The sequence below is a fragment of the Numida meleagris genome, chromosome 18 (assembly GCF_002078875.1).
Source record: "Numida meleagris isolate 19003 breed g44 Domestic line chromosome 18, NumMel1.0, whole genome shotgun sequence".
Taxonomy (NCBI): Eukaryota; Metazoa; Chordata; class Aves; order Galliformes; family Numididae; genus Numida; species Numida meleagris.
The window spans coordinates 2,055,534-2,077,523 of NC_034426.1; positions in this window are offsets into that span (position 1 = coordinate 2,055,534).

The window sequence follows — 21,990 nt, forward strand, 5'->3', positions numbered from 1 at the left end:
AAATGCAGCATTTAAATAAAATCATTTCACTGCAACCACAATCTGTCTTTCAAAATCCCACCCCCTGCATACACTAGGTATTTTTTTGCTAGGAAATTCGAAAGTGCCTAAGAGTTAGGTACCCAGCACCCATTGAAGGTCAGCAGGGTTTGAAGGCCAAATTCCTAGAAATGCCTCTGTGAACCACTGACCACCACTCAGAGAGGTTAACTTGGGTTTCATGAGGTGCTCCACACAAAACACATGCTCTTGTATTTGTTGGCCTTTTTTGCTACCATCTACTATCAAGAAAAGTTGAAGGTGATCCAGGTATTGGATTAGGGTTAGGGTTAGGGTTTGTGTTGGTTAAGGTTAGGGTTAAGGTTAGGATTAGGAGATACTGAATGAACAAAAGGCAAACCAAAGGCAAACCAGAAGAGAGAGTGTAAATGCTTCTTAGCAGAAGTTAATGAGAGATGTTTCTTTCCCTGGAAATGAAGCCATTGGGAGATACCCAGCTGTGTGAGAAAAGGTGAAGAGCCTTAGTGTATGATGGCTGGAGGAATGTCAAAAGTGTAGAAATGGTGGATGGAAAATATTGATCAACATTCCTCAAAACTGTACAGCCAAGCTGCTTGGATAAACTCATCAACACCTCAATATTTACCAAGGTCCTGCTGGATTCTCAGATGGCACTGTGTATGTATGGCAAAAAATACCCTCATGCTGGCCACCAAATCCTGTATACCCCAGCAGTGCCTCCGTTAGGAGGTGTCTGAGCACCTCACATGTTTTTACATATTAATGAATCATAGAATCATAGAGTCATTAAGGTTGCAAAAGATGGCTGGCCAGAAGATTGGCCCGCCATTAATCCATCTCCACCATGCCCACTGAATGCATTCATTTGTTCTAATGGCTCTTTGGTTAAGTAGGAGTCTTTACAGATGGACTGGGGAGATGGAAGAAGCTGGGACTTCACCTTTAAACACAGTGCTGGGAGCTGACCCCCTTGAGGTCAGGCTCTGTCCTGCAGAATGACCTGGTAGCCTTTGTTCTTACTGACATAGAATCAAAGAATCATTAACATTGGAAAGACCACTAAAATCATCCAGTCCAACCACCAACCCATCCTCACTATGCCCACAGACCATGTCACTCAGTGCCACATCCACGCTTTTCTTGAAAAACTCCAGGGACAGTGACATGATCAGAAAAGAGTTGCTATCACCTATATGACCAACATGAGCATTTCAGTAACCTTTAAAAACGGCGATCAGGGTGTGCAGGAGGTGCTGCGTAGCAAAGCACTGTCGCCTTTCTTTGAGCTGGAGAATGGCAATTCTCGTTCTGTTTTTCTATAGTGAACTGGCACTTACTAAAACATGGTTCCACGCTGTATAATTTCTATGGCTTTTATTAATGCAGACAGTATAGGCTCCATAAAGAAGAAAAATTACCAGTGGAAGATAAAACTAAAATACTAGTTGCATTACAATCACATTCTAGTGCTGCAATAAATTGCATGAAGCCAATAAAGCAAAACTAACTGAAGATATTTGACACAAACCAAAAATGAAATGAGAGCCATTATGCAGTCTGCTACAGGGACCTGCCTTGATGTAGTTAAAGCAATAAACTACCTGGGAGTAATTTTTACTTATTCTAAATTGCATATTCCAATTGCAAAGCCGTTCCTGGCATTTCTGCCACACTTACTTTACTCTGCTCAGAAAAAAAATTACATGTCTGGATAAGTCATGTCCTATTAAACGTGCATCATATCTGCAGCACTCATAAGTCACTTGAGTCATAATATTGTTTATTCTAACATTAGTCACTATTTTCTGTCACAAATTAGCTATTCTCCAGAAGAGCGGAAGCAAGACTGAGCCAACGCTGCAATTATTTCACACATCCACGTTGGCACATGGAATAGATGAAGTGGCTGTCTCCACAGAGGAATTATCATCATCAGTCCACGGGTCAATTATAACAAATGTATTCATGCCATTAGCCCCCAGGTATCTTCAATACTAAGGCTTTATATTCCTTTCTCTCCCTAATTATTCTCCTCTGTGGTCTGGCTGACCCACACATGTGTCACAAGAAGCAAAGCAATGCCTCCTGTAATATCCAAGGTTAAACCCTCCAAGCCATCATTCCCAGCCCCCCTGAATCCTCCCTTGCCCATTTGCATGCAAAGGGTAGCCCAGCCCCGTACCTTTTGCATGCAGCCAGCCCTGCTGCTAATTAATTATCTGTTATTCTTCCTTTTGATGCAGAGGTAGCAGCCCTCACCCTCTGCAAGGAGAGAAGGAGGGGACCCCATTCCCCTGCCCGTCCACCAGTCAGCCCAGTTTTGCACCTGCATGGCTCATGGCAAGGATGTGCTTGACTAGCTGACATTCAGTGTAGAGGGAGAAGGAGCCTTGGGCAGGCCGTTTTGGTGGGAAATATTAAGCTGTGTTTGTATACAAACCCTTTTAGTTAAAATAAAGTACTTTGCGCCAAAGGGAGCAGACCATTATATCAGTGAATGGTGCTTTATCCGCAGTCAGCTTATTCCCTCGGGGAAGAGGGAATCAGTTGCCCCAGCTGAAGTCACATTCGTACTCAAATTAAAAACCTCCAGTAGCTATTTGTAAAAATTGCCTCTCATACAGAGCTAACTGTATTGTTTAAAAAAAGAAAAAAAAAGAAACAGGAAAACGGGAAAACAGGAAAACAAGTCAACTTAGCCTCCTGCTTTGCTCTGATCTGGGCTGGGTTTGCTCCTTCCTCACCCCTGGTGCCTTTGTAAGGAGTTTAGTAGAAGGCTGTTGTATGTTCTTGTAGTGTATTAGGCACTGGCACAGGCCATAGGAGAGCATTGTGGCAGCCACTCTCTTGGACACGAGCAGAGCTGGAACTTTGCTTTCTGTTTGCTGAGTAAATAAGAGACAGAAATGTCCAATTTCACTTCAGTGTGGAATCAAGAGGTCTCATCTCGCGACCGAAGTGTTCACAGCTCTGAGCACAGATGCCCTCCTATTCACCTTTAAAGTCTGCATCCTTTCTGTGCTTCCCACGCGTCCTTTGCCTTCACCTCCAGGATGTCTGTCTCGCCTTTGAAATATCAGTGCTCTCCCACCGCTAAAGTGTGCGGAAGGATGAATCTTTCATCTCCCTTTTCTATTAGGGAGGTTGATTCTGGGTTCATTGGTTAGCTTTAAGATGTTACAAAAGCACAGGCCTGGTGGGATTTAAAGATGACAACCCTCCAGTGTTATTTCAACGCAGGTAGAACCCCGTGCTTTCTTTTCAGCCCCTTAGGAGGAAAAGCTACCTGGAATAAGGTAAGAAGAGATCAAATTTCAAGCTCAGAGTGCTTGCACACATCTCTACCTGTGAGATGTGAGCCCCCAGAGGGGCTGTGGGTGCTCCCCTGGCTTGGGGGAGGCTGAGCCCTAACTGGAAAACCCAGTCCAGGCTCCATCACATGATGGGATGGGCTGTGTCTGCTGCCTGGACACAGAACCACCAGAGCCATGGTGCTGGATGTGGGCTGCTGCTGGGGGAAGCTGCTCCAGACCATCGCCGAGCCCATTCTGAAATGGTTACCACTAGCAGAACACATTGTTGGATTAAACTGAAATCGCTTGAAGGAAATTGGAGAGATTTCAATGGGGTTTCACATATATAAAAACAGACTTATGACAAAATCAATTAGTTTTGAAAAGCACTGATATTGTTTCCAGTGCACGCTATTGTTTTACAGTTTACTTGGCTGTAAACGTTCCAGTTCAACAGTATTGCTTGGCAGAACCTGGGACCTCTGCTCGTGCTGACTAATGCCACACAGCATACACCTGAGCACATGTCCACCCATCAGAGCTAGGAGCATCCACTGCTGTATTCTCCTGGCTTTGTTTCTCAGATACCTAGGAGAGCTCCAGCGTCTTACGAAGCTGAAGTCATCTCATTTCCTGGATCAAAGTGTCTCCTCTTTTTGTTGCAATGAAGCAATTTGACACTTTCGGTAATATTAACATTCCCAACCCCAATTAGGAAAGCAGCTGGTTTCAATATTTCCAGCAAGCTTTTCCAGATTAACATAAGAATATGGCCAAAAGACACCATAGGGTGGAAATGTTCCCTCCAAGCAAGGCCCCGTCTTCCCACCCCCTGCTCCATCCCAGCAGAGGAGCTATCAAAGCCCCTTTCCTGGGGGTCCAGGGGAGGCTGACCGGTGACATGTTGCCAGCAGCTCCCTTCAGCCCTGCAGGGAGGTGTTGGTGGGGAAGGGGAGATTATACCATGGGATTTGCCATCACTACCAACTCTGATCGCATCTTGGGACATCCAGAGGTTAACAGCGTCCTGTGCAGCAGCTTTTGGTGAGGATGTGTTCTCCTTTCCCCCCCCACTGAAGTTGCAGCTTCAGAACCAAAGCTGCAAGCAGCTGAAATAAATGTCAACAGCAAGGTACAAGCTGGGAGCTCATACATGCAGCGCTCCAGAAGGACTGCAAATCTGAGTCAATGATGGGAATTATTTACCTATAGAGAACCCCACGGAACCTTCCTCTGTGTGAGCATTCTAAACTGCTCCCAAACGCTGCCAAAACTGATGCTCTCATCTGCTTTCTATGTGCACTTCTCAGGAGCCCAAAATAGCTGGTTTTGAGAGCTCTGGTAGCTGCTGTTGCAATGAGCTCGGTGGGGCTGTACTGGGACTATGTCAATCTTGCAGAGACTGGGAGATGAGCAAAGCTCCAGCCTGACCCTACAATCAGGGCAAGAATGTTGGACACAGCAGCAGGCCAGAAAAGGGCTGGACTGGAGCTCCGGTGCCAGTGGCCTCGTGCCTGCCCCTTGGCTGAAGCTGTGGCATAGAAAAGTGATTTATTCATTTTGTCTCCAGAACAAGTATTAAGATGAATATCAAAACATAATTGTCTCAACAATCTTTAAGCTTTTACTTATCAGTGGATGATAAGGCTGTACAGCGATACGTTCATTTGTCTGTAGATCTCTGTAATCCTATTAAGAACAGAGTGATAACTATTAAACTGTATGTATACCCTCATGCATACTTTCGTTGAGGAACACATTTAAGACACACACACACATACACACATGTACTGCTGCACAAAGAGGGTACGTGCTCTGTATGTACAGCTCCAACAGAAGGCTCTTCAATGAGCATCAGATTTTGAAAGGTCAAAGACCCATCCTGCACCACAGATCTCAGAATCATTTAGTCTAACCACCCACCACCACCATGCCCACTAAACCATGTCCCTCTGTGCTACATATACCCTTTTCTGGAACATCTCTAGAAAAGGAAACCATATTAAGAACATCGCTGGGACTAAATGAGGAAAAAAGAAATTGCCCCTTATATTTCATTTCGAATTTCCTTCCAAGCAGAGGGGGCTTTCCTGGTTCCATATTTCATGCCTGGGGCCAAGCTGGGGCAGAGCCTGTGTCACACAACACGGGTACCAGTGCCCATGGCAGTGCTGTGTATCTGCTTCCCCTGTTGCTCACTCCCCTCAGAAACGCAAGAAATGGGTTTCTCCTCTTCCTGGCCACCTCAAGATCAGCAAAGCCCATTTGTAAAGCAACCACAGAGGTTTTCACCCAACAGCTGCCGTCTCTGGCTGAGTGCTTTTGCTCCAAAAGTTCGATGTTTGTTGGCGGCAGCCAGGTAAAGAAATCCCATGCAGGACTGCCTGACCCCACTGTGTTCTGCACGTGGCTCAGCCAGTTCCCAGGAGAATGGGGCCATGCCCCCAGTGAAGATGCTGTGATTCGATCCTCACACTTGCTTGCTCTTGGTCCCTGAGCAGTGACCGTGCTGGCGCCTGGCTCGGTGCCGTGTGGCTGCGTGACATGCCCTGCAGCTGACATGCCACTGCCTTTCATCTCCCTCCTGAGCTCTCTGCATGCTCAAAGAACCCTGAGACCGGGATGCGCACGGTGCATCTCTCCATCCTGGGCACTTATGTGGCACCAACATGCCGCATATCAAAACCAGCAAGCCAAGAATAAGACTCGTATCTTTAATTCCTCCCTCCAAAGCTTTGGTTATTGCACACAGAAGGAGCAGGACAAGCCTCCCAAGGCTGCCAAGTCAGCACATCTCACTCATGTACCTATAGCCTCTCACCCACTTACCCATAACATCTCCCTCAATCTCCAGACCTGAATCTTGAGTTCAGCCAGGCTCTTCTGTATGTGCCCTCCCATTTCTAACCACGTGTGCATGGACCCCTGCTCCATCACGGCCTGAAGGGCTTGCATGTGTCTTGGGGCCACATGGTGCATGATGGATTTTGGAGAGCAGTTGATTAAGAGGAGCTTGTGGACTTTGGTAGTACTCAGCCTCACTGGTGGAACAGGTTGCTGAGATGCTCTTACTGCCTACCACCAAAAAATCTTCCTGCTGTAGCATGGAGCAGATGCTTGCTGTGTGTCCTTCTTCACTACGGGCTGAGAGGTGCGAAGACACTGAATGGCAACGTAACACTACAGCAGGGGTGAATGGGGTGGCCAGGAGGCAGCTGGGGAAGTGTTTGTCTGCCTTTGGCTGCAGGCAGAGGAGCAGGGGCTTCTCCCAGCCTTGCTAAAAGCAGAGCTGAAATGCCAAGATGGAGAAATATAAAGAAAATAACCCAGAAAGTAGAGTCAGAAATATTGATAACTCAGGCAAATCACTCCTATGGACCTTCTTTGATTACATTATCTGTTCATTCTTCCTTACAAAGTGCTGCTATCGCACAAGCATAATAAAACAAGAATATATAAATGGGAGGAATTAAGAGTCATCCTATTGGGACCAATTTAATCTTTGCTTCATTTAAAAGGAGAACATGGCTCCCTTATCTAATGTACATAAAATTGCTCTTTATTCCCCAGGTTTACATAGAAATGACAGATCTATATAAATATGGATCTGCTCTTTTTCCCCATTCTATTGTGAGAAGAGCCCTCTTCCTCCACATCCATCCTCTGCCCTGGATGCCTTTTAAACACAAAGTTCAAGCTCTCCCCAGGAAGCACTTTCCCACACCTCAGACTGAAGTTGAATTGCAGATCTCGATCCCTGCCAAACTTCTCGCTGGCGCTGTTACTGCTGCTGAACAGGACCCCAAGTCACTGCAAGTTCACGTCCCTCCCAATATGAGCTCACGTCCTTTTCCATGGGACACGTTCAGAAAAGTGCAAGTGTATCTTCTTTTCTTCACCTCCAAGCTGGGATACTGATGTGCATAAATGCCACATCAATCCCTCTGGAGTCACGGCTTTGTCTTTCTCTGCCATATCGTACCCAGTACAGCTTGACATCCTCCCAGAGATGACACTTTGACTTGAGAATCTCCATTGCCAACTGCAGCTCTTAGAAAAGAAATGTCCCTAGAGATTCTCCAAGGGAAAAAAAATCACTGGAAATTTTCAGCTTATCTGCTGGAATTTTAGGGATGCCAGTAGCCCCACACTCCCATAGAACAGCATGGCTGTCAGAGGCCTGATCCAGGGTGCTGGAGGATCCCTGGAGAGTTTGATAAGCTTTTCTCTGATAGATCTCCAAGTCTGTGGTTTCACATGCCGTAGATTTGACTTTTTCAGTTAAAGAAAACTATTGGTGCTGAGCATCCTCAAGAGGAGAAGAGCCATGAGCTGTGACACCGAAACAAAGACGCTAGTGTGCTGGGATAACCTGCTCCAGCTCTTCCTTCTACAAATCCCTGACAACAAGGCAACTAATCCCTCTCTCCCTGTGTAATCAACGTATTTACTTATGTGCTCAACACATGCCCTTTCACAAGAAGATGGAAGTGTCAAGATGACCTTCTCCTCACCGTGCCACACATAGAGGGAAGCTTTGAAGATGTGATACGTGGGAGCACTGGGCTCTCTGGTGACTTCTTCAGATTTAATTAGCCTGACTGCCCCCACCCCCTCAGGCTGCCCCATCCCTTGCTCCCTGGCTGCTGGAGATATCAGCAGAACAGCAGCTGCTCAAGCCCTCCATCTAATTCAGAGCTTGGCTCTCTGAGATGGGCTAAAAAATAAAATAAAATAAAATAAATGCCACCCCAAAGATGGAGCTGCTTTTAGCATTATACACGAGCTGCAACTGCCAAGGAAAGTTTATCTTGGAGCCAGTGTGAGCTCTGTTGCTCCAAGTTAAATATTTCCATTTAAAAAGCAGAATGAACTATACTGTGGGACTTCCAATTGCTTCCTGAAATATTAAGAAGGAATATCTTTAAACATTAATATTTTGTTATAGTGCTGAAGTCTTTCTAAGGGAGAATTTTTTTTTTTAGAGCCATTCATTTTTCTTTGCATAATTGGAACCTCTGATGTGTGCGTACACCCTCTGGTTCCAAGAGTCACTTCATAACTTGAACCCTCCCTCCAAAGCAATCAATAAATACCACCCTTTTAACCTCTTGTGATACGTGCACCATGATGTTCCCCATCCACAACAAGCCCAAAAGCTGGAGGGCTGTTGAAGACCATGGCCACATCGCCATGCTTGTTTTGGTGCATCAGCAACCAATGACAACAGCTGTGCCAGGGAGGAGGGCACTTTCCCATTGCCCATCTCAGACAGATGCCCCGAAATCATGTCTTGCTCCACCACTGCAGCATTCATGCTCCCCAGTGCAGAAGAAGCAGCCGTTGAAATGGCAGTCCAGGAGAGCAGATTTAATACTGCTGGCGTGGCAAGGGGGAAAAAAAAAAAAAGCAACAACAGAAAAAAAGAAAAATGATGTTGCTTCCAGGCCATTTACATGTTCATTTCTCAAGAGAATGTGACACTTTATCCCTTTTTTCAAATTAACTTTTGTGTCACATGAGGAATAAAAAGAGTCGAGAGACGGGAGCTGAAACATCGTGAAATAAAAGACTGCAAGCCTGCATGCACAGAGCATATGTTTGTGATCTATAGGAGACGGGGGAGGGAAGGGGAGTGGAGTTCTGCTACGTCAACCATTGTTCAGCAGCTTGGTATGTTGGCTTAATCTCACAAGGTCTCCCAGAGGTCCCCTTTTCCAGATTTTTTTCTCACCCCCTTTCAGGGCAAACAAAGTGCTTTCCTGAGCAGGCAGCTTGAGCTGCTTAACTGTTCATATGCTAGTGGTGAGCTGCTGAGGGTTGGGGCTGTCAGCATGGGGCCATCCCAGCCAGTGGGCAGCCCCAGTGCACGGCTGGATGTCCTTCCTCATGGGACCATCACAGGGCAGATGGGAGGTGGTGGCCCTTTTGCCTGGAGGTAGGAATGCAAAATATGGTGGGAAGACACTAGGGAGAGAAAAGAGGATTTTAAGATGTGCTAAGCAGGCTGACATTGTATGACACTTGGCCTACATCATGGTTGTGCTTAAGCTTGGATTCCACACCAACTGCATTCACAGCATGCTGCCAAGCCACAGGACCCCACACTTTTGCTTTCTTTGGCCAACAGCATGGCCTTGTCACACCTTGTGGAAGTCTCTTGTGGCTGTTAGCCTTTACCTGGAGAACAGACAATGGGCAATGGGACAACCTGCCCTCAAATCTGCTTTCTGAAATGCTTCGCTATTGCTGAAGTGGGCAGCCAAACCCAAATCTGACTATGGGAGGCAGAGGAGGGTCAGCAAGCGAGTCCTTAGCCCAGAGACCCCCTGGCAAAGGAGGAGGATATAGTTGGTATTAATTAGTTATGTAGCTTTTGCCTTCCTGACTTTCATCTCTTTGCTTTGTTTTACAGTTTTAATTGGTTTAACAGCCTTTTGCTGTCACCAGGGTTCCTGTAATTGTTAGGCTAATAGAGTGCAGGTGGCAAGGCAGAGGCACCAGCGTCACTGAAGAAGAGGTGGGAGGGAGATATGCTGCCTGGCATGCTGCTGCTCAAGGTCACTTGCACAAGAGCCGCAGACACCTAGCAGCCTCTGCTTTCACACACATGTATTAATCTAGCTGGTGTATTGAAGACTTAGCTCATGTTGAGAAGACACTGATGAACTGAATACTCTTTTCTTGCTGGTTACAGGGAGTTTCGCCCAGGGATTTTCCTGCAGGGAACAGCAAGAGTCAAAATTCACTGCACAGAAGACCTTCCACACGAGTTGGCATAAGCTATTGTTACTACAGAGAAGATTCCCTTTTCAAATCCTGTCAAACGCTGAAGGAAGTGGCTGGATTTCCTTCAACAATCAGCAGTGTTTGGCCAGATGTCTCAGACAGGCTCACCAGAGCATTGGACACTATCTGCAAGATGGCATTCCCATACATTGCTCCATCTCCACCAGCCCAGGGACGCCGTCCCAGTGCAGAAAAAGTTTGCTTGAGGTTGCCAGACTGCTGGTTGATGCTCAGAACATGACATACAACAGACAGCTGGGAATCATTTGTGCTCCTTAGAATTGCAATTAAAACCCAAGGGCCTGAAGTATTCAAGTACTTCAGCGCAGGGCTCTGTGGTCTCTGGGCATGCAGCTGAAGGCTGACATTCCCGTGGTGCACCCAAGGAGGGAAAGGGAGATCCAGGCTCCTTCCAGAGAGATCCGAACCTTTCATGGCTGCAGGGTTTATTTAACATTGAGCATCCATAGCCTGTTCAGCAATACTGGAGGTTGCTGCCAATCACCCATTAGTGCCTGGTGGAGAGTGGGTATTCCCAGGATGTGATCTCATCACCTGATGTGGGTGCGTCACACTGGATGAGAGGTCTCACATCCCACAGTGCCCATTCCACTCCAGTGACTACAGAGGATGCAGCGTTGCCCTGAAAGAGTAATACCACTCCACAAGACCTCAGTCTAGACTTCGGTCCACCAGGAAAAAATATAAGCAAAATATGGTTACCTTCACCACTCAAACTGAAGAAATTTGTGGAAAAATCCCATTTTTGAAGAACATATACCTGCCACAGCACTTTGACATTTCGACTCTTTGTTTGTAAAAGGCTGAAGGAAAGGAGGCCATAGAACAAAAATGCTCCTTCCCCGCTTCCTGCCAAATTTAGATGGCTGAACCTTCTCTTTCCCATGAGCTGCAGTAAATAGGGGCAGGGCTTAGGGTATGGAAAATTGGCTGGGGACAACAGGGGTGCACTAATACCCCCCTCCTTGGGCCATCCAGCTGCTCAGAAGATGACACACCAGGTCTCTGGACCCAGATGTGATGATCTGCCTGCACCTGCGACCCACGCTTCTTCCATCACACCGCCCTGGGAAGCGGCCCAAGCCCTGCCCCAAGGAAATCACAGCTCTCCTCATGATAGCAGCAAGGAAACACTTTCTTCAGATCAAGATCTGCTCCTAATCAAAGACAGCTACTAAGATAAACTCCGAGTTTAAACAAGATCTTAAATCCACAGAACAATCTTCAGTTGAGCTGTTCCATGGCAGTGGGAAGTGTCAGAGCAGCCAGGGGCAGCTGACCGTGCTGGCTGGGGTCTGTGTGCCTGCCCCACGCCAATCTGCTTCCCCCACCCGAGTGGGGCAGAAAGCTGTTTGCTTCTTCACCTGCTAAAAATATCCAAGGCTGGAAGTTGAAAGAAATTAAATATTTAGCAGTTGCGTAAAGGCACCTTGGGATGAAAGCATTATGGATACAAAGCTGTCACCTTATTCCTTCATCATCATATTTTTCATACAGCAGACTTGTCTTTTTGGCAAGGGAACTTCTCTGTTTCAAACCAGCCTCATAAATCTCATTAGGATGCCTTTTTTTAAAGCCATCAGTGCAGGAATGCAGAAACACACACCCCATGGACACCGCTCCAAGTCCCACCACAGCTCTTCGTAGGAGCTTGCTGGACATTGCTCATCGAGATGTCACACCTTGCCTGCTGAGATACCTAAAGTGAGACCAACACCTAGACCTTACTTCACTAGAAAGGCTTCTGCTGACTCTAAACATGCACTGGGTTGTTCCACATCCAGAGCTCCCTCACATGTTACCAACACAACCAACCAAACCCAAGTGCCATCTTGCAGCCAGCCAGAGCTCCACTCTGACACACTTGTCAAGGCTTAACTGCACCTTATGTGGACTGGATGGATGAACATATTCTGCAAAACCACCGGTGTTTAGACCAGCCCTTACATCTGCAATGTTGATGGCAGTTTTTCTGGTCGTGCTGCCAGGAGAGTGGACTGGCCCTGGTCTTTGTGACAGTCATCCCCTGTAGCAATGTACCCTTTAAAATACCCCCTCAAGGAGTAATTCAGCACGCTGGCAGCACAGCAGGCTTACTGCCCACCCCATGTGTGCTTGGAGGGCTTTGACATGCTGTCATAGCGGCAATGCTTCCCTCTCCTATAGCACAACCAGTTTTGTGGTGGCTTTGCTGTCCCATACTCACTTTCCCTTCTCAAGGACGCTGCCTCCTTGTTGCTTGTGTGGATGGACAGTGAGATGCCATGCTGCTCCCTACAGACATCCCATTTTGCCCACCCACACATGTTGTTTTACAGACAACTGCTTCCCTAGCCAACACAATTCAGCTCTTTAAAGCTAAAAATGGCATCTTCACAACAGATGCAGGTTTGCTGGAGATTAAATTTTTAAAGCAAGCTCAGTTCCCTCTCCCTGGAGCTTGCTGGTCACACATGGATTAAATTGGTTCAGAAACAAGGTTATGGAGGCACTGTGTTTGCTCTGGGGAGCAGCTCTGCTTCCTTCATCCCTACTTGCTGCACACCAGCCACTAAGGCAGCAAGAGGCAGCTTGGGCATTAAAGAGAGAAAAAAATCCTGCCATAGGGTTTGGGTAGGAGTCCTGCTTTAGCACGCCAAATCCCCCATTTTTTTTTCCCATGCTTCAGCCCCAGAGCATCACTCAATTATTTTAGTTATGCTATTCTATTCTGTGCATACAAAAACCTGCCCGTGCTCATCAGTGGATGCCCACTTTTCTGTCCATAGCAGCGTACCCTCATCCACGCTGTGCCGCACCACCAGTGCACTGCATCCCAACCACATGGCTGGGCAGGGCTGCAAAGTGCAGCCCGTGGCTACATCATGTATCACACCTCTCCGGCTCCTTGCTGTCTTAGGTTAGCTGAGCCCAGTGAATATTTCAATAGGCTCTGCCTGCCCAGGATACTATTAATTTTGGAGTCCCTATAATCCAATTCCTTTTCCTCCAAGTGGGTGGTGATTATTAATTTCACAAGCTGTGCTTCCACCAGTTCCTTCCTCATCCCTTGTGGCTAAGGAATATTAATCCACATTCATACTGTCATTCAGCTGCCCAGGAGACTCTGGTGTGAATAGTATTATTATTAATACCACTGCTTCACACGTGGTTAAAGCAACGTAAAGGCACACAGGCGGGTTGCAAAGGTCACTTGCAGAATTGCACCTCAATACTCACAGCAAAAAATGGATCTGCTTTTTGTGGAGGGTTCTGTTGTCCTCCCTCTGGGGGAGGCAGAAAAGGGAATTAAAAAAAGGTCCAAACACGATCTACTTAAATAAACAGAAAGGACAGTACTCAGGAGTGTAATCATTTTAGACACCTCCATCTTATTATCAAATTTCCTTGGAATTAAGCAAATCCTTTTGAGTTCAGGTGAACGGGTGAAGGGGGGATGAGGGCAGCTGCTGTGTCTGCAGAGCAGGAAATCCTCTCCCCAGCAGCCAGGTTTACACAGACAGGCATCTCAGGGAGCAATCTGACCCCACGTCGTGCTCTTCTTGAGCGTGGGGCAGTACATGGTAGAAAGATGAGGAGGAAAAAGCGAAGCCAAGAAATGCAGTCTACATACTGTCATGTCCCAGAGGCCTCCCAAGGTCCTCAGGTCCTGGACCATGGGGAACATGAATGGAAGCACTTCCCGAGCATCCCAACCCAAAGCTAACACTGTGCCAGGCAATGGGCTCATTAACCCCATTAACCTAGATGAGATGTTTGCAGGGCTCCCAGGAAGATGTGCTTCAGGGAACCTGCTGTAAGGCAGGCCAGAATCAGAGCAGAGGGCTGCAGAGGTGCTGCTTCGTGGCCTTGCACCTCCAAAGAGCAGCTGAACTCTGCACGTTCACTCACACCTCGAGCAATGCCAAACATGCTTTTACCCCATGCCTTTATTTTGACAAATGGAGCTGATAGGGATGACTCCATTAATGAACTTAGTGTTTTGCATACAATGCCCTGTTCTACATGAGCTAAATTACAATTCATGCACGCTGCAGATTAATGGTAGGTGGAAAAAGGAAAACTATTAATTTTGACACGATTGCTGCCTCGCAGCAATGGGCAGCCCATTCCTCCTCATCCCCAGCACAGCGTCCTCGGCTGTGCAGGAACTGGTCCTGCTAGGACCTGCATGCAGGAACAGGGCAGGGTGCTGTGCTGCGTGCTGCAGTGCATCACAGCCAGCGCTGCCACCAGTTATACCTCTGTAAGTACACTGCAAGTTCTTTACAGCTACAGGAGATCAGTTTTTCATGCAGCAGGAGGAGGAAACCTGTGCACTGACAAGAATGCCTCAAACCTCCCGGCACTGCACTGGCACGTGCCCGGAGCTCTGCATTTGCACAAGCAAAGTCTTATGGCTTCTTTTTGTTTTTAATTAGTGGGAAATAGGATTAATAAGAGCCCAGGTCCTGTTCTTAACCCTGCCATCATGGTGGTTCTAAAGAACATTCAGCAATATGGCAATAAGCACCTGTACATAAAAATAAGCTTGCTGTCCTGGCAGTCAGGGCACTGGGGTCAGTGTCCACACATAGCACACAGCGTATGCTGATGGAAAAGTCCAGGGACAAATGAGCAGGGAAATCTTCTCCCCTTAAATGTGATATTGCTTCTGAGTTCAGGAGCACAGCTGGACCCGGGGAACTCTTGTTTTCTGCAGCCAAGCAATACTCGAGGTAGAGAGATGGCTTTCAGAAGTGATTTAAAGCCCCAAACCATTCTTTTAGGAGGTAAAAATGCACAGAGCCCCACTTGTATTTAGGCTCTTCTATATCTGAGTAACATCTCAACAGCATCTGAAGATGTTTCGGAGTGGGCAAATGCCTGTGGTGTCTTTAGAAACACTCCTATGGGACAAGGGAAAACATTCAGTCTGTGATCTTCTCTGGAAAGATTATTTGGCAATGCAAGGAATCTCTAAGCTATGCCTGGGCCTCTGAAGGGCATATTTCAGGTTGCCTTTTGCAAACCTGCATGGGACTGGTGCCTCCCACAGCTGTAATGGGGCTTGACCTGCTTCAGGAGTCCTGAAATGGGGACAATGCTGGGGCTGGTCCTACAGAGAGCCCTTCTGCTGGTCCAGGAATGTGCTAAATCTCCCTCCGAAGTGACACTGCCATTCATTAGGGAGATTTCAACACGTCCTTAAGCGTTGGCTGTGGAGATAGTTAAGCAGGTGATCATTACTTGTACATGTGAAACGCAATAAAAAGGAAAAATTAAGCCAAGAGTGATGTTATTAAGGGAGCCATTAATTCTGGTATGACATGGGTTCATAAAGGCCTGCTGTCCTACAAGCACTGCTCTGGTCTGAAGGCGTCCCAGGGAATGTATCTTGGTGTGCCAGTCTCCTCCTGGGCATGTTCTCCTGCATCAGTCTTGTGCTGCTTGTGGAGTGAGCCAAGAGTTTGCCTGCCTCCATGCAGCAGTGAAGCTGGGTGAGCCAAAGGGACCGTGGGGAGCTCTGTGCCCACATTTCTATCAGCTCCTGCCCTTAGAGCACTTTCATAATCCTCTGGCTTGCTCAGCTGAGACCATAGCTATGCTTGAGGCCTCAGACAGTGTTCAGAGAAGAGCAATGGAGCTGTGAAGGCTCTGGAGCACACATCTGATGGGGAGCGGCTGAGGGAAATGAGATGGGTCAGTGTGGAGCAGAGGAGGCTCAGGGGGGACCTCATTTCCTGTGCACCCACTGCCCCATTTCACAGGCTACAGGCACATGGTCAGGCCCTTTCATGGAACTTTAGTGCTCCAGGGCAGCCCCAGACGTGTATTCAATTGGTTAACCTACATATCTGCCCCCAGCTGAAGCACCCTACAGTAGCATCTTGGAAACTCAGATGTATCCTCACAACCCCTCTGCAAAGCTCTGCTCACCCTGCCTCACCCAGAAGGGCAGCTGAGGTGAGGAGAAGCCGAGCATCTTGTAAGACACAACAAACACCAGCACTGTACCTATCTCCCCTAACCTCATTGCTTTTAGTGGCAGGAAGGGAAGAAATATGATTCCCCAGTGCGCTTTTTCTGCTTGTAGAATTTAAGTTTCTATAGGGGAAAAAGGCATCTGAAGAGTTGCTGGGGGCAAAACTCTTATTAAAGCAGAGCCTGAGTGGAGAGGTGCAGCTGTGCCCAACGCATGGGTGTTGGGGCTCTGGGTTCGCTCCACACAGGAGCACGCAGCAGGAATCACAGAATGCATGGGGCTGAAGATTATCATTTAATAGAGTTGAGCCAATCCATTCATATTTTAATGATTTAATTGATGACTGCAGCAGAAAGCTGATAAAAGCACAGTCCTGCAGTGGCACCATATATTGAACGGAATATATTTGAATGTCAATTGGGCATTCTTTAGAATCTGGGTAACTATTGCATTTAATAACTATTGCTGCTATAGATATCTTGGATTAATTCAGCACCACTCATGTGAAAGGAGGCAAAGTAGAGAACAAACACACATAGACATGAGTACCAGCTCCTTCTGTTGCAGACAGATCCCTTTAGCCCAGATGGAGGTGAAGGGAACACTGCAGCTGCTCTGTGCTTCCCCATCACTGTATCAGTCTTTTCCCATCAAATAAGTAAGAACGAGATGGGAATCATGAAACACTGCTATTGGCAAACAGGTCTTGCATTTTTCAGGATGCGTATATTAATGCTCCTCCCCACATCCCACCTGAGTGCCTCCTGCTTGTCTATCTCCCAAGCAAACAGCCCCTGCAAGAGCCTGGTGGGGCTACAGAGCAGGGCATTGCTCAGTGGAGCAAGGAGCAGGGAAGCCAAGAGCCAACATGAACTTGGTGTAACATCAGGGGTCCAAAGAAAAGCAATGGCTGGAGCTCTGTGCCCAGGGGCCTTCCTGCTGGAATACACAGGGGGGGTGTAAAACACCCTGTTGTTAAAACTGGTGATGCTGCACCAGCAAAATTCTTTGAGACCATTGACTCTGCTCACAGCTGTGCCCAGCGGAGAGTTATTCTGCTCAGGTTATGGCTTTTAGTGTCTCTTGTAATCTGATCTGATGTTGTGCTGACGCAGGTGGTGACAATGTCCCTTCCATCTCTCTGTTGTACAGGCATGCACACTGCTGGAGCCCAGCTGCTGAGGAACAGCAAGGGCAGGGCTCCTGTCCTGCAGAAACTGGTAGGGAGATGCATTATTAGGAAACACTGGGATTGTGTTAGACATACAGGTCATTGGTACAATTTGAATGCCAATACTTTGTGGCAAGGTGCTATTATGCATTTATTTGCACATGGTACAATAAAGACGACAATAAACAGATTGTGTCAAGAGCAGGGACATTCAGAAAACATTTCCATTTAGCACAAGAGCCAGCACCTTGTTAGCTTCTGACAGCTGAAAAGAGCTCCCAAATGCTTGTGGGCCACCTTGCCCCACATGACACACTATCTTCATTGATGTCATCTTAGCACAGTGGTCAGAAAGGCTTACTAACTGCGTGATGCTTCAGAGAGGAGAGGGATAAAGGTTCCTTTGTATTTTGTAGCATAGAAAGTAACTGCATTTCAGCTTCCCTCTGCTCCTCCCTGCTCAAGAGGTCCATGTCTCCAGAGCAGAGGTGACCCTGACACAGAGTTCAGCTGGAGGAAACTGCAGCACACGCATGCAAATATTCCCACCAGAATTCCAAGGACACCAGGACAGTCCTTCTGCATTTGTGTCTATGGCCACAGTGCCTTTTCAATTACACAAACGCAGAGTCTCATTAGCTGGAGCTGACAATGCCTGTGGCTCCTTGGTGACCCCCTTTCACAAGAAATTCTCTGGCAGGGGCACTTTGAGAGAAAGGCCAGTGCCACCTGACCTCAGCTATGGCCCAGCTGCCAAGCAATGTTCAGGCTGGATATTAGGAAAAGTTTATTCTCCAAAAGAGTGGTCCACTGGCACAGGCTGCCCAGTGGAGTGGTGGAGTCACCGTCCCTGGCGGCATTCAAGAACCCTGGAGATGTGGTAGATAGTGGTACTGCTTGGTGGTAGGTGGGCAGCTGGACTAGATGATCTTAGCGGTCTTTTCCAGCCGTAATGATTCTATGATTCTATCACTGTGGCATGGGAACGTGCATTTTTATCTACCCCACAACCAGTGCCACAAAGCAGTTCATCACAAGAGACAACCCAGGGCCAACATCCATGGGTCAACCAGTCGAGTGTCTGCAGGTTGTCACTCACACTGCAGTTTCCATTGGAGAAACTGAGGCACGGTTTGGCTGCCACTTTGAAATTACACTAATACGTGTAGTTACACTAAAATATGTAATAGCAGCCCACCCTGCTTCCCTGCTCCCCTCACCACAGTGCTGCTCTGGCATTTGCATGATTTCCCAAACTTTGTGCTTGCATTGCAAGGACATGGCTTGCCACTTCCATAGGTGCTCAGTGAGCCAATCAGGCTCATTCTACATCTGCACATGAATACATCTTAAACCAGAAAAAATAACACATCAACCTCCTTCACACTTCATTTTTCATCCTCCTAATGAATGAAGCCTAATTATGAGTTTCTAATTTCCACTGTTTGTACAAAGCATTTTTGCTTTATTTCCTTTTGTCTCTCTGTCTTCAGAAACCATGATGGTTCACATAGCCCCTGGTGCCTCTGTGCAACAGGAAACTCAATCAAATAAGGAAATTTATGTAAACCCCTGCTTTGCAGGAGGAAGATTTGCTACCGCGTGTGAGCTGGCAATAAATAGGCTCTCATAATGTATTCCTCATTGCTTTCCTCTTCCTTTGCAGACAGTCAATACCCTTGAGAGAAGTTAATTAGATCCACTTCACTCTGTTCGGTCCTTCCGCTCTGAGATCTGAGTACAGGGGAGAGGGAAATCCCAGCAAAGCAAATTGACTCGATTAGAGCAGGAGACCAGAGAACAATCGCTCCCATTGTCTGTGATCACAGAGGATGATCTGCTTTAAAAGCAAGCGTGAAAACGGTAAAACAATTATTTCAAACACATGTGCAATATCCCACTTCAGAAACAGGATGCAATCGGAGCCAGGTATGCAGTGTGTTCAGAGAGCTCTGTGCCTCCGTGTAGCGTGTTGGAACCACGCACTGCAGGTATCAATATTGCTAAGTAACCATTTACACATCAGACTAATGAAGGTGATAACACACACAAAGCAGGCTCCAATGCGTGTGTACTTTCTTCTGTATCACTGTAGAAGTGATGGAGTGGAAACGTGCAATAAAATCACACTTCATATATTTTGTTTTTAAGGGCTGCTTAGAAGGCTGACAATTCAGGAATACCCACTTCTGGTTTTCTTCCCATCCAATGGGCAATGATTTTTCATCTCCCGTATTGTAATTTGTCATCCTTATGCAGAGCAAGTGCAACACACACTTTATAAGGCAGAAACTCTTTCCCTATGGAGTCAAATAAATCAAGTTTCTTCAAGAGTTTCAGTGCAGTCAGAATTAAGACCCCTTTTGACTTGGTTTTCTAAGGCAAATGTCTCTAGAGGTGCCTAAGAGAACGGTCCACAGGTACTAGCACTTATTAGGACAGGCTGTGGGCAGCTTTAACCTGATTTAACACAGGAGCAGATGTCTCAAAGGCACTACACTCCTACCTATTTTTAAGTCACTTTTTAGCATGACTGTCAGCTCCATCCCAGGCACAGTGCAGCTGGAGAGCCCCTCCAGTAGACATCTCAGATACAGAGGTGGCTACAAAAGGAAGCCCCTCTCCAGCTGCCATCAAATGCTGGAACAAATTCAGCCTCTGGGAGTACAAACCTGTTAGAGATGGTGGAATAAAACATTGTCTGGGAGGCACTAAGTACTCACTGGTGTTTGGAGTAAGTCGTATCGTATGAGATGCTCAGAGCATTTTATTGAAGCCCAGCACTGGGAAATCTTGCTATTTCTGCCAGTCTCACCAAGGAGTAATGGAAATAGCCTTTGGGATGAATGGGAAGGGACAGATGTTTGCCTGTTATAAAACACCTGGCACGGACACAGAGCAAGAAGAATTATGTGTCCACCAGCTAAAGCTGGAGGAAGATACTTTACTACACCCCATCTCCTGCCCTGGACCCATCACTTTAAGTAAACATCATAAATCAGCTCTTGGGCAGAGGTGAGCTGGATGGCTCAGTGGAAAACAAATCATCTGAAAATACAATTTCATATATGCACAATATACATTTTACAGTCTCCTTTAATCTCACTGTTAATACATCACATTGACCTACAGATGCTGCCTGGGGGTCAGCTGAGCTGTGGCAATGCCCACACCTGCTGCTGTGCTGGTGCTGGCATTCCCCCAGCCTGCGTGTTTAATCAGGACCAAGGTGAGATAATGCCTTCTCAAGGCATGTCTTTGTGCTTTGCCTCTGGTTTTGGACCAAATGTATGTTTCTGTAATTTGTTCGTGGTGCAACAAATGTGCTCAGGGGAGGTGCCAGGCCCCAGCAGTGCCAGGGCTCGCACAAACCCAGGGAGATGGGTCCAGATCCACTGCGCACAGCCTACTCTGCTCAGAGCAGCTTCCCCCACTTTCTCCTGCTTCTAAGGCAAGGGATTCCCAGTACATCCTTTCCCTCTGGTTTTCTGCCCTTGTTTCCCATCAAAGCTTCATAACAGCACGCACTGCCCCTCCAGGTAGGATTAGACCCATACTTCTCTGAGCACTTATTAACGAAAGTTAAAAATGTTTTTTGGAGAGCTCAAGTCCCAGCCTGGCCCTGCAGTGCTTGCTCACTCCTGGAGAGCAGAGGCTGAGGACGCAGCTCCCAGAAATGCAACGTGGCCAGAGAGAGAACCGGTTGCTCACCTTTGTGCTCCTTCCCATAGCCAGGCTCAAATTCTCATTTCAAAAGGACTGCCGAAGGGCAATCCTTAAAAAAAAAACACTCCAAAACAAAGAGGATAGGCTGGGTCCTCTGGAACAAACCTGATACTGACAAGCAGGGTGAAGAAGCAGCATCACCCTCAGGCTCAGCTTTGCTTTTATCAAAGCTTTTTGTTGTAGGAGATCATCTCAGTGTTTCTGGGTTTTCTTTTTCTTCTTTATTATCTTTTCCTTGAATTCTAAGGTACAGTTTTTTCTCACTGCACGCCTGCAAACCCTGCCTTAGAAGGGTGCTATTTCTTTGCAGAGTGCAATAGAAAGGAGAAACAATTAGGATTATATTTTCACTTCCCTTCCTGGTCGTTTCCACTTTTACTCACCCACAAGGGCACATACCCCTTAACAACGCTGATTTCCTCTCAAATCAGACACAGCCATGCTCACAGGCATCTCACCTCGCTCAGACCACACACACAGCTCCAAATGAGGGGGACACAATCTGTATGGGCAAAGAGCAGACCAGCACCATGCTGGCACGACACCATCCCCAGAGCATCGCTTTGCACGTGGAGGTTCACTGACATCCCCTTGGCCATTCCTGAAGGGGCCCTTTCATCCATAATGCTGACAACATGTCACCTCTGTTCTTGTCAGGGGGTTTGTTACAGATATTGCCCTTGGATTGCCACGCTTTCCCTGAATTAGCAGTATGCACTCGCGCTTTGCCCTTTTCAGCAGCGTGCTTTGATAGGCTCCATCGCCTGTCCTCTCCCCTGGAGTCCCACTAACCTCTGGGGAAAGGGACGAAACAGCTGGCCAATAAAAAGAGGAAATACTGAAAAGGTCAAATCACGCTATTACAATAAATTACCATAATTCAGAGTGTAAATCAGGCATTAAAATGATGATATGTTGCAAGACAGAGATTGGCATTAGACCTGAAAATGGCACAACATTAATGCAGTCCGAGGTCAAAGATCCAGCTGGGAAATGGTAAACAT